Source organism: Dendrobates tinctorius, unplaced genomic scaffold (genome assembly GCF_039654945.1).
Source record: "Dendrobates tinctorius isolate UK_male_01 unplaced genomic scaffold, ASM3965494v1 ptg000462l, whole genome shotgun sequence".
Lineage (NCBI taxonomy): Eukaryota > Metazoa > Chordata > Amphibia > Anura > Dendrobatidae > Dendrobates > Dendrobates tinctorius.
In genome coordinates, this window is record NW_027362124.1 from 480,559 (window position 1) to 492,500 (window position 11,942).

General features: G+C 38.0%; 13 non-coding genes across 13 annotated transcripts; all 13 read left to right on the top strand.

The window, feature by feature from the left end:
- The first annotated feature begins 140 nt into the window (after positions 1-140).
- Positions 141-212, top strand: TRNAQ-UUG (transfer RNA glutamine (anticodon UUG)). The gene has a single exon. It is a non-coding gene; the product is annotated as a tRNA-Gln (tRNA).
- Positions 213-1,119: 907 nt separating this feature from the next.
- On the top strand, positions 1,120-1,201 carry TRNAS-AGA (transfer RNA serine (anticodon AGA)). The gene has a single exon. It is a non-coding gene; the product is annotated as a tRNA-Ser (tRNA).
- Positions 1,202-1,856: 655 nt separating this feature from the next.
- TRNAQ-UUG (transfer RNA glutamine (anticodon UUG)) lies at positions 1,857-1,928 on the top strand. The gene has a single exon. It is a non-coding gene; the product is annotated as a tRNA-Gln (tRNA).
- A 907-nt stretch (positions 1,929-2,835) lies between these two features.
- Positions 2,836-2,917, top strand: TRNAS-AGA (transfer RNA serine (anticodon AGA)). Its single transcript has one exon. It is a non-coding gene; the product is annotated as a tRNA-Ser (tRNA).
- Positions 2,918-3,572: 655 nt separating this feature from the next.
- On the top strand, positions 3,573-3,644 carry TRNAQ-UUG (transfer RNA glutamine (anticodon UUG)). The gene has a single exon. It is a non-coding gene; the product is annotated as a tRNA-Gln (tRNA).
- Positions 3,645-4,564: 920 nt separating this feature from the next.
- TRNAS-UGA (transfer RNA serine (anticodon UGA)) lies at positions 4,565-4,646 on the top strand. Its single transcript has one exon. It is a non-coding gene; the product is annotated as a tRNA-Ser (tRNA).
- Positions 4,647-5,300: 654 nt separating this feature from the next.
- TRNAQ-UUG (transfer RNA glutamine (anticodon UUG)) lies at positions 5,301-5,372 on the top strand. The gene has a single exon. It is a non-coding gene; the product is annotated as a tRNA-Gln (tRNA).
- A 907-nt stretch (positions 5,373-6,279) lies between these two features.
- On the top strand, positions 6,280-6,361 carry TRNAS-AGA (transfer RNA serine (anticodon AGA)). Its single transcript has one exon. It is a non-coding gene; the product is annotated as a tRNA-Ser (tRNA).
- Positions 6,362-7,016: 655 nt separating this feature from the next.
- Positions 7,017-7,088, top strand: TRNAQ-UUG (transfer RNA glutamine (anticodon UUG)). Its single transcript has one exon. It is a non-coding gene; the product is annotated as a tRNA-Gln (tRNA).
- A 911-nt stretch (positions 7,089-7,999) lies between these two features.
- TRNAS-UGA (transfer RNA serine (anticodon UGA)) lies at positions 8,000-8,081 on the top strand. Its single transcript has one exon. It is a non-coding gene; the product is annotated as a tRNA-Ser (tRNA).
- A 654-nt stretch (positions 8,082-8,735) lies between these two features.
- On the top strand, positions 8,736-8,807 carry TRNAQ-UUG (transfer RNA glutamine (anticodon UUG)). The gene has a single exon. It is a non-coding gene; the product is annotated as a tRNA-Gln (tRNA).
- Positions 8,808-9,679: 872 nt separating this feature from the next.
- On the top strand, positions 9,680-9,761 carry TRNAS-AGA (transfer RNA serine (anticodon AGA)). The gene has a single exon. It is a non-coding gene; the product is annotated as a tRNA-Ser (tRNA).
- Positions 9,762-11,380: 1,619 nt separating this feature from the next.
- On the top strand, positions 11,381-11,462 carry TRNAS-UGA (transfer RNA serine (anticodon UGA)). The gene has a single exon. It is a non-coding gene; the product is annotated as a tRNA-Ser (tRNA).
- Positions 11,463-11,942: the final 480 nt, after the last annotated feature.

The window sequence follows — 11,942 nt, forward strand, 5'->3', positions numbered from 1 at the left end:
TAAAGGTTATAAGATATCAATTTACCATTGTGTATGATTGCAGATTTGCACTGCAGCTTTGGAGCCTGTTTTCGCCATCGTTCACGATTTCATATGCTTTATTCAGCAAAACAAGCCACAGCCATGATTGCATCATGGTTGGTTCCATGGTGTAATGGTTAGCACTCTGGACTTTGAATCCAGTGATCTGAGTTCAAATCTCAGTGGAACCTGGGCACACATTTCAATTTTTCCATGTGCACTCAGATCGACGATGCCCAATGTTTATGATGAAACAAGCAATTTAAAATCCACATAATAAAAGACAAAAAAAGAGTTCAAGGATTCATGGAATACCATGATCAAAGCTGTCAATCAAGTAGGATTAGCAAAAATTAAAATTGTCTATATCACTCATTGTCTATGTCATACCAAGCAATCTCATACTCTGTGACTTGAGTCAATATTCACATAACACTCTTTCCAAGTGGCTGAATCTGACAAGGATTTGAAGCCAAAATGGAAGTGTTTTTGATTTTTCTCTAAGCCATCTTTTCTTGTGTTTTCCAGAATTTCCTAAAGTGACTTATAAACATTTTTGGTGGTGATTTTCTAAATATTCTTTTCGGCGTCTTTTGAATGTGTTTTGTGGCTTTTTTTGTAGCACACAAAAGTCAATCAGGACCCTTTATAGGGTCTTTCGAACCTTACCGTTGACTTGTATTAGAGGTATGGAGCCGTTCAAAGTGAAAAACAGCTGAAGATTGATATGGTAATTTCAGTTAACCGCTGGACATTTTTGGAAACTTGAGATGGTTAATAGACGCTCCAAAGCCTGATCAAATGAACATCAAGTCTTTTTTACTTGGAAATGATTATGTTCAGTCTTCTCTGCATTTTCGTATTATTTTTAAGGATGTTTTTGGAGCTGACTGACTCCAAATCCACATTATGAAGAGGGAAAAGCATTAAACTGTGAATGGTTCCATTGATGATGACTTTAAATCAGATTTTTGCATTTTACTGAGACCTTGTATTTTCTTTTCTTTTTCTGAGATGTCTTCCAGAGGGTTGAACACTGAGCGTGATCATGGTGCTGTTAGAAAACGTGTGTGAAACTCATAACAGCTTGACTTCTGAGTAGTCGTGGCCGAGTGGTTAAGGCGATGGGCTAGAAATCCATTGGGGTCTCCCCGCGCAGGTGCAAATCCTGCCGACTACGTCTATGTTTAAAATAACTTTTTGACCTTTTATCTTTGTTGTTCAATTTGCATGTTTACTAGTCTATTCCCCATGACAGTGATCTGTGATGGAGCGAGTTTCTAGGACCAAACTGACTTTATCTTTGACTGTTCTTTAGATAATCTACTCTGGAGCAACATTACATGTGCGACTTGCTGCTAATCAAAAGAAGCACCGTGGGTGCCATCAGGTAAGAGGTTTTTCTCTCGATCTTGTCCAGCAGCCACAGACCGCTGTCCTGGCTAATGGACTGGGACATGCACTTTGATTTGCACAAACCTTAAATTATCTCTCAGATGAAGCCTTTTACCATGCAATGCTAATCTTTATCGACTACTGGATGAACAGTTTTCTAACAGTATAAGTTTTGCAATTTATTTTTTTCACACTTTTTCCAAGTAACAGATACAGCAATCTTTTTACTAGCCACTTTTCATCAACATTTCAAACTGCGCTAGCTGTGATATCGTGGAAATGTTGGTAAATTTGTGGAATGAAAGGTTATAAGATATCAATTTACCATTGTGTATGATTGCAGATTTGCACTGCAGCTTTGGAGCCTGTTTTCGCCATCGTTCACGATTTCATATGCTTTATTCAGCAAAACAAGCCGCAGCCATGATTGTGTCATGGTTGGTTCCATGGTGTAATGGTTAGCACTCTGGACTTTGAATCCAGTGATCTGAGTTCAAATCTCAGTGGAACCTGGGCACACATTTCAATTTTTCCATGTGCACTCAGATCGACGATGCCCAATGTTTATGATGAAACAAGCAATTTAAAATCCACATAATAAAAGACAAAAAAAGAGTTCAAGGATTCATGGAATACCATGATCAAAGCTGTCAATCAAGTAGGATTAGCAAAAATTAAAATTGTCTATATCACTCATTGTCTATGTCATACCAAGCAATCTCATACTCTGTGACTTGAGTCAATATTCACATAACACTCTTTCCAAGTGGCTGAATCTGACAAGGATTTGAAGCCAAAATGGAAGTGTTTTTGATTTTTCTCTAAGCCATCTTTTCTTGTGTTTTCCAGAATTTCCTAAAGTGACTTATAAACATTTTTGGTGGTGATTTTCTAAATATTCTTTTCGGCGTCTTTTGAATGTGTTTTGTGGCTTTTTTTGTAGCACACAAAAGTCAATCAGGACCCTTTATAGGGTCTTTCGAACCTTACCGTTGACTTGTATTAGAGGTATGGAGCCGTTCAAAGTGAAAAACAGCTGAAGATTGATATGGTAATTTCAGTTAACCGCTGGACATTTTTGGAAACTTGAGATGGTTAATAGACGCTCCAAAGCCTGATCAAATGAACATCAAGTCTTTTTTACTTGGAAATGATTATGTTCAGTCTTCTCTGCATTTTCGTATTATTTTTAAGGATGTTTTTGGAGCTGACTGACTCCAAATCCACATTATGAAGAGGGAAAAGCATTAAACTGTGAATGGTTCCATTGATGATGACTTTAAATCAGATTTTTGCATTTTACTGAGACCTTGTATTTTCTTTTCTTTTTCTGAGATGTCTTCCAGAGGGTTGAACACTGAGCGTGATCATGGTGCTGTTAGAAAACGTGTGTGAAACTCATAACAGCTTGACTTCTGAGTAGTCGTGGCCGAGTGGTTAAGGCGATGGGCTAGAAATCCATTGGGGTCTCCCCGCGCAGGTGCAAATCCTGCCGACTACGTCTATGTTTAAAATAACTTTTTGACCTTTTATCTTTGTTGTTCAATTTGCATGTTTACTAGTCTATTCCCCATGACAGTGATCTGTGATGGAGCGAGTTTCTAGGACCAAACTGACTTTATCTTTGACTGTTCTTTAGATAATCTACTCTGGAGCAACATTACATGTGCGACTTGCTGCTAATCAAAAGAAGCACCGTGGGTGCCATCAGGTAAGAGGTTTTTCTCTCGATCTTGTCCAGCAGCCACAGACCGCTGTCCTGGCTAATGGACTGGGACATGCACTTTGATTTGCACAAACCTTAAATTATCTCTCAGATGAAGCCTTTTACCATGCAATGCTAATCTTTATCGACTACTGGATGAACAGTTTTCTAACAGTATAAGTTTTGCAATTTATTTTTTTCACACTTTTTCCAAGTAACAGATACAGCAATCTTTTTACTAGCCACTTTTCATCAACATTTCAAACTGCGCTAGCTGTGATATCGTGGAAATGTTGGTAAATTTGTGGAATGAAAGGTTATAAGATATCAATTTACCATTGTGTATGATTGCAGATTTGCACTGCAGCTTTGGAGCCTGTTTTCGCCATCGTTCACGATTTCATATGCTTTATTCAGCAAAACAAGCCGCAGCCATGATTGTGTCATGGTTGGTTCCATGGTGTAATGGTTAGCACTCTGGACTTTGAATCCAGTGATCTGAGTTCAAATCTCAGTAGAACCTGGGCACACAATTCGATTTTTCCATCTGCACTCAGATCGACGATGCCCAATGTTTATGATGAAACAAGCAATTTAAAATCCACATAATAAAAGACAAAAAAAGAGTTCAAGGATTCATGGAATACCATCGTCAAAGCAGTAGGAGTAGGATTAGCAAAAATTAAAATTGTCTATGTCATACCAAACAATCTCATACTCTGTGAATAGAGTCAATATTCACATAACACTCTTTCCAAGTGGGTTAATCTGACAAGGATTTGAAGCCAAAATGGCTGCAGGAAGTGTTTTTGATTTTTCTCTAAGCCATCTTTTCTTGTGTTTTCCAGAATTTCTTAAAGTGCCTTATAAACATTTTTGGTGGTGTTTTTCTAAATATTCTTTTCGGCGTCTTTTGAATGTGTTTTGTGGCTTTTTTTGTAGCACACAAAAGTCAATCAGGACCCTTTATAGGGTCTTTCGAACCTTACCGTTGACTTGTAGTATAGGTATGGAGCTGTTCAAAGTGAAAAACAGCTGAAGATTGATATGGTAATTTCAGTTAACCGCTGGACATTTTTGGAAACTTGAGATGGTTAATAGACGCTCCAAAGCCTGATCAAATGAACATCAAGTCTTTTTTACTTGGAAATGATTATGTTCAGTCTTCTCAGCATTTTCGTATTATTTTTAAGGATGTTTTTGGAGCTGACTGACTCCAAATCCACATTATGAAGAGGGAAAAGCATTAAACTGTGAATGGTTCCCATTGATGATGACTTTAAATCAGATTTTTGCATTTTACTGAGACCTTGTATTTTCTTTTCTTTTTCTGAGATGTCTTCCAGAGGGTTGATCACTGAGCGTGATCATGGTGCAATAACTTGGTGCAATAGTTTTCTAATAAGAAAACATGTGTGAAGCTCATAACAGCTTGACATCCGAGTAGTCGTGGCCGAGTGGTTAAGGCGATAGACGTGAAATCCATTGGGGTCTCACCGCGCAGGTTCAAATCCTGCCGACTACGTATTTGTTTCAATAACTTTTTGACCTTTTATCTTTTTTGTTCAATTTGCCTGTTTACTAGTCTATTCCCCATGACAGTGATCTGTGATGGAGCGAGTTTCTAGGACCAAACTGACTTTATCTTTGACTGTTCTTTAGATAATCTATTCTGGAGCAACATTACATGTGCGACTTGTCGCCAATCAAAAGAAACACCGTGGGTGCCATCAGGTAAGAGGTTTTTCTCTTGATCTTGTCCAGCAGCCACAGACCGCTGTCCTGGCTAATGGACTGGGACATGCACTTTGATTTGCACAAACCTTAAATTATGTCTCAGATGAAGCCTTTTACCATGCAATGCTAATCTTTATCGACTACTGGATGAACAGTTTTCTAACAGTATAAGTTTTGCAATTTATTTTTTTCACACTTTTTCCAATTAACAGATACAGCAATCTTTTTACTAGCCACTTTTCATCAACATTTCAAACTGCGCTAGCTGTGATATCGTGGAAATGTTGGTAAATTTGTGGAATTAAAGGTTATAAGATATCAATTTACCATTGTGTATGATTGCAGATTTGCACTGCAGCTTTGGAGCCTGTTTTCGCCATCGTTCACGATTTCATATGCTTTATTCAGCAAAACAAGCCACAGCCATAATTGCATCATGGTTGGTTCCATGGTGTAATGGTTAGCACTCTGGACTTTGAATCCAGTGATCTGAGTTCAAATTTCAGTGGAACCTGGGCACACATTTCAATTTTTCCATGTGCACTCAGATCGACGATGCCCAATGTTTATGATGAAACAAGCAATTTAAAATCCACATAATAAAAGACAAAAAAAGAGTTCAAGGATTCATGGAATACCATGATCAAAGCTGTCAATCAAGTAGGATTAGCAAAAATTAAAATTGTCTATATCACTCATTGTCTATGTCATACCAAGCAATCTCATACTCTGTGACTTGAGTCAATATTCACATAACACTCTTTCCAAGTGGCTGAATCTGACAAGGATTTGAAGCCAAAATGGAAGTGTTTTTGATTTTTCTCTAAGCCATCTTTTCTTGTGTTTTCCAGAATTTCCTAAAGTGACTTATAAACATTTTTGGTGGTGATTTTCTAAATATTCTTTTCGGCGTCTTTTGAATGTGTTTTGTGGCTTTTTTTGTAGCACACAAAAGTCAATCAGGACCCTTTATAGGGTCTTTCGAACCTTACCGTTGACTTGTATTATAGGTATGGAGCCGTTCAAAGTGAAAAACAGCTGAAGATTGATATGGTAATTTCAGTTAACCGCTGGACATTTTTGGAAACTTGAGATGGTTAATAGACGCTCCAAAGCCTGATCAAATGAACATCAAGTCTTTTTTACTTGGAAATGATTATGTTCAGTCTTCTCTGCATTTTCGTATTATTTTTAAGGATGTTTTTGGAGCTGACTGACTCCAAATCCACATTATGAAGAGGGAAAAGCATTAAACTGTGAATGGTTCCATTGATGATGACTTTAAATCAGATTTTTGCATTTTACTGAGACCTTGTATTTTCTTTTCTTTTTCTGAGATGTCTTCCAGAGGGTTGAACACTGAGCGTGATCATGGTGCTGTTAGAAAACGTGTGTGAAACTCATAACAGCTTGACTTCTGAGTAGTCGTGGCCGAGTGGTTAAGGCGATGGGCTAGAAATCCATTGGGGTCTCCCCGCGCAGGTGCAAATCCTGCCGACTACGTCTATGTTTAAAATAACTTTTTGACCTTTTATCTTTGTTGTTCAATTTGCATGTTTACTAGTCTATTCCCCATGACAGTGATCTGTGATGGAGCGAGTTTCTAGGACCAAACTGACTTTATCTTTGACTGTTCTTTAGATAATCTACTCTGGAGCAACATTACATGTGCGACTTGCTGCTAATCAAAAGAAGCACCGTGGGTGCCATCAGGTAAGAGGTTTTTCTCTCGATCTTGTCCAGCAGCCACAGACCGCTGTCCTGGCTAATGGACTGGGACATGCACTTTGATTTGCACAAACCTTAAATTATCTCTCAGATGAAGCCTTTTACCATGCAATGCTAATCTTTATCGACTACTGGATGAACAGTTTTCTAACAGTATAAGTTTTGCAATTTATTTTTTTCACACTTTTTCCAAGTAACAGATACAGCAATCTTTTTACTAGCCACTTTTCATCAACATTTCAAACTGCGCTAGCTGTGATATCGTGGAAATGTTGGTAAATTTGTGGAATGAAAGGTTATAAGATATCAATTTACCATTGTGTATGATTGCAGATTTGCACTGCAGCTTTGGAGCCTGTTTTCGCCATCGTTCACGATTTCATATGCTTTATTCAGCAAAACAAGCCGCAGCCATGATTGTGTCATGGTTGGTTCCATGGTGTAATGGTTAGCACTCTGGACTTTGAATCCAGTGATCTGAGTTCAAATCTCAGTAGAACCTGGGCACACAATTCGATTTTTCCATCTGCACTCAGATCGACGATGCCCAGTGTTTAAAATCCACATAATAAAAGACAAAAAAAGAGTTCAAGGATTCATGGAATACCATCGTCAAAGCAGTAGGATTAGGATCAAGTAGGATTAGCAAAAATTAAAATTGTCTATGTCATACCAAACAATCTCATACTCTGTGAATAGAGTCAATATTCACATAACACTCTTTCCAAGTGGGTTAATCTGACAAGGATTTGAAGCCAAAATGGCTGCAGGAAGTGTTTTTGATTTTTCTCTAAGCCATCTTTTCTTGTGTTTTCCAGAATTTCTTAAAGTGCCTTATAAACATTTTTGGTGGTGTTTTTCTAAATATTCTTTTCGGCGTCTTTTGAATGTGTTTTGTGGCTTTTTTTGTAGCACACAAAAGTCAATCAGGACCCTTTATAGGGTCTTTCGAACCTTACCGTTGACTTGTAGTATAGGTATGGAGCTGTTCAAAGTGAAAAACAGCTGAAGATTGATATGGTAATTTCAGTTAACCGCTGGACATTTTTGGAAACTTGAGATGGTTAATAGACGCTCCAAAGCCTGATCAAATGAACATCAAGTCTTTTTTACTTGGAAATGATTATGTTCAGTCTTCTCAGCATTTTCGTATTATTTTTAAGGATGTTTTTGGAGCTGACTGACTCCAAATCCACATTATGAAGAGGGAAAAGCATTAAACTGTGAATGGTTCCCATTGATGATGACTTTAAATCAGATTTTTGCATTTTACTGAGACCTTGTATTTTCTTTTCTTTTTCTGAGATGTCTTCCAGAGGGTTGATCACTGAGCGTGATCATGGTGCAATAACTTGGTGCAATAGTTTTCTAATAAGAAAACATGTGTGAAGCTCATAACAGCTTGACATCCGAGTAGTCGTGGCCGAGTGGTTAAGGCGATAGACGTGAAATCCATTGGGGTCTCACCGCGCAGGTTCAAATCCTGCCGACTACGTATTTGTTTCAATAACTTTTTGACCTTTTATCTTTTTTGTTCAATTTGCCTGTTTACTAGTCTATTCCCCATGACAGTGATCTGTGATGGAGCGAGTTTCTAGGACCAAACTGACTTTATCTTTGACTGTTCTTTAGATAATCTATTCTGGAGCAACATTACATGTGCGACATGTCGCCAATCAAAAGAAACACCGTGGGTGCCATCAGGTAAGAGGTTTTTCTCTTGATCTTGTCTAGCAGCCACAGACCGCTGTCCTGGCTAATGGACTGGGACATGCACTTTGATTTGCACAAACCTTAAATTATCTCTCAGATGAAGCCTTTTACCATGCAATGCTAATCTTTATCGACTACTGGATGAACAGTTTTCTAACAGTATAAGTTTTGCAATTTATTTTTTTCACACTTTTTCCAAGTAACAGATACAGCAATCTTTTTACTAGCCACTTTTCATCAACATTTCAAACTGCGCTAGCTGTGATATCGTGGAAATGTTGGTAAATTTGTGGAATGAAAGGTTATAAGATATCAATTTACCATTGTGTATGATTGCAGATTTGCACTGCAGCTTTGGAGCCTGTTTTCGCCATCGTTCACGATTTCATATGCTTTATTAAGCAAAACAAGCCGCAGCCATGATTGCGTCATGGTTGGTTCCATGGTGTAATGGTTAGCACTCTGGACTTTGAATCCAGTGATCTGAGTTCAAATCTCAGTAGAACCAGGGCACACATTTCAATTTTTCCATCTGCACTCAGATCGACGATGCCCAATGTTTATGATGAAACAAGCAATTTAAAATCCACATAATAAAAGACCAAAAAAGAGTTCAAGGATTCATGGTCAAAGCTGTCAATATCACTCATTGTCTATGTCATACCAAGCAATCTCATACTCTGTGACTTGAGTCAATATTCACATAACACTCTTTCCAAGTGGGTGAATCTGACAAGGATTTGAAGCCAAAATGGCTTCAGGAAGTGTTTTTGATTTTTCTCTAAGCCATCTTTTCTTGTGTTTTCCAGAATTTCCTAAAGTGCCTTATAAACATTTTTGGTGGTGTTTTTCTAAAAATTCTTTTCGGCGTCTTTTGAATGTGTTTTGTGGCTTTTTTTGTAGCACACAAAAGTCAATCAGGACAATTTATAGGGTCTTTCGATCCTTACCGTTGACTTGTATTATAGGTATGGAGCTGTTCAAAGTGAAAAACAGCTGAAGATTGATATGGTAATTTCAGTTAACCGATGGACATTTTTGGAAACTTGAGATGGTTAATAGACGCTGCAATTCCTGATCAAATGAACATCAAGTCTTTTTTACTTGGAAATGATTAAGTTCAGTCTTCTCAGCATTTTCGGATTATTTTTAAGGATGTTTTTGGAGCTGACTGACTCCAAATCCACATTATGAAGAGGGAAAAGCTTTAAACTGTGAATGGTTCCCATTGATGATGACTTTAAATCAGATTTTTGCATTTTTCTGAGACCTTGTATTTTCTTTTCATTTTCTGAGATGTCTTCCAGAGGGTTGATCACTGAGCTTGATCATGGTGCTATTAGAAAACATGTGTGAAACTCATAACAGCTTAACGTCTGAGTAGTCGTGGCCGAGTGGTTAAGGCGATGGACTAGAAATTCATTGGGGTCTCCCCGCGCAGGTTCAAATCCTGCCGACTACGTTTCAATAACTTTATGACCTTTTATCTTTGTTGTTCAATTTGCATGTTTACTAGTCTATTCCCCATGACAGTGATCTGTGATGGAGCGAGTTTCTAGGACCAAACTGACTTTATCTTTGACTGTTCTTTAGATAATCTATTCTGGAGCAACATTACATGTGCGACTTGCCGCTAATCAAAAGAAGCACCGTGGGTGCCATCAGGTAAGAGGTTTTTCTCTTCATCTTGTCCAGCAGCCACAGACCGCTGTCCTGGCTAATGGACTGGGACATGCACTTTGATTTGCACAAACCTTAAATTATCTCTCAAATGAAGCCTTTTACCATGCAATGCTAATCTTTATCAACTACTGGATGAACAGTTTTCTAACAGTATAAGTTTTGCAATTTATTTTTTTCACACTTTTTCCAAGTAACAGATACAGCAATCTTTTTACTAGCCACTTTTCATCAACATTTCAAACTGTCCTAGCTGTGATATCGTGGAAATGTTGGTAAATTTGTGGAATGAAAGGTTATAAGATATCAATTTACCATTGTGTATGATTGCAGATTTGCACTGCAGCTTTGGAGCCTGTTTTCGCCATCGTTCACGATTTCATATGCTTTATTCAGCACAACAAGCCGCAGTGATGACTGAGTAATGGTTGGTTCCATGGTGTAATGCTTAGCACTCTGGACTTTGAATCCTGTGATCTGAGTTCAAATCTCAGTGGGACATGGGCACACATTTCGATTTTCCCATCTGCACTCAGATCGACGATCCCCAATGTTTATGATGAAACAAGCAATTTAAAATCCACATAATAAAAGACAAAAAAAGAGTTCAAGGATTCATGGAATACCATGGTCAAAGCTGTTAATCAAGTAGGATTAGCAAAAATTAAAATTGTCTATGTCATACCATGCAATCTCATACTCTGTGACTTGAGTCAATATTCACATAACACTCTTTCCAAGTGGGTGAATCTGACAAGGATTTGAAGCCAAAATGGCTTCAGGAAGTGTTTTTGATTTTTCTCTAAGCCATCTTTTCTTGTGTTTTCCAGAATTTCCTAAAGTGCCTTATAAACATTTTTGGTTGTGTTTTTCTAAAAATTCTTTTCGGCGTCTTTTGAATGTGTTTTGTGGCTTTTTTTGTAGCACACAAAAGTCAATCAGGACCCTTTATAGGGTCTTTCGAACCTTACCCTTGACTTGTATTACAGGTATGGAGCTGTTCAAAGTGAAAAACATCTGAAGATTGATATGGTAATTTCAGTTAACCGCTGGACATTTTTTGAAACTTGAGATGGTTAATAGACGCTCTAAAGCCTGATCAAATGAACATCAAGTCTTTTTTACTTGGAAATGATTATGTTCAGTCTTCTCAGCATTTTCGTATTATTTTTAAGGATGTTTTTGGAGCTGACTGACTCCAAATCCACATTATGAAGAGGGAAAAGCATTAAACTGTGAATGGTTCCCATTGATGATGACTTTAAATCAGATTTTTGCATTTTACTGAGACCTTGTATTTTCTTTTCATTTTCTGAGATGTCTTCCAGAGGGTTGATCACTGAGCGTGATCATGGTGCTATTAGAAAACATGTGTGAAGCTCATAACAGCTTGACGTCCGAGTAGTCGTGGCCGAGTGGTTAAGGCGATGGACTTGAAGTCCATTGGGGTCTCCCCGCGCAGGTTCAAATCCTGCTGACTACGTCTATGTTTCAATATCTTTTTGACCTTTTATCTTTGTTGTTCAATTTGCTTGTTTACTAGTCTATTCCCCATGACAGTGATCTGTGATGCAGCGAGTTTCCAGGACCAAACTGACTTTATCGTTGACTGTTCTTTAGATAATCTATTCTGGAGCAACATTACATGTGCGACTTGTCGCTAATCAAAAGAAGCACCGTGGGTGCCATCAGGTAAGAGGTTTTTCTCTAGATCTTGTCCAGCAGCCACAGACCGCTGTCCTGGCTAATGGACTGGGACATGCACTTTGATTTGTACAAACCTTAAATTATCTCTCAGATGAAGCCTTTTACCATGCAATGCTAATCTTTATCGACTACTGGATGAACAGTTTTCTAACAGTATAAGTTTTGCAATTTATTTTTTTCACACTTTTTCCAAGTAACAGATACAGCAATCTTTTTACTAGCCACTTTTCATCAACATTTCAAACTGCGCTAGCTG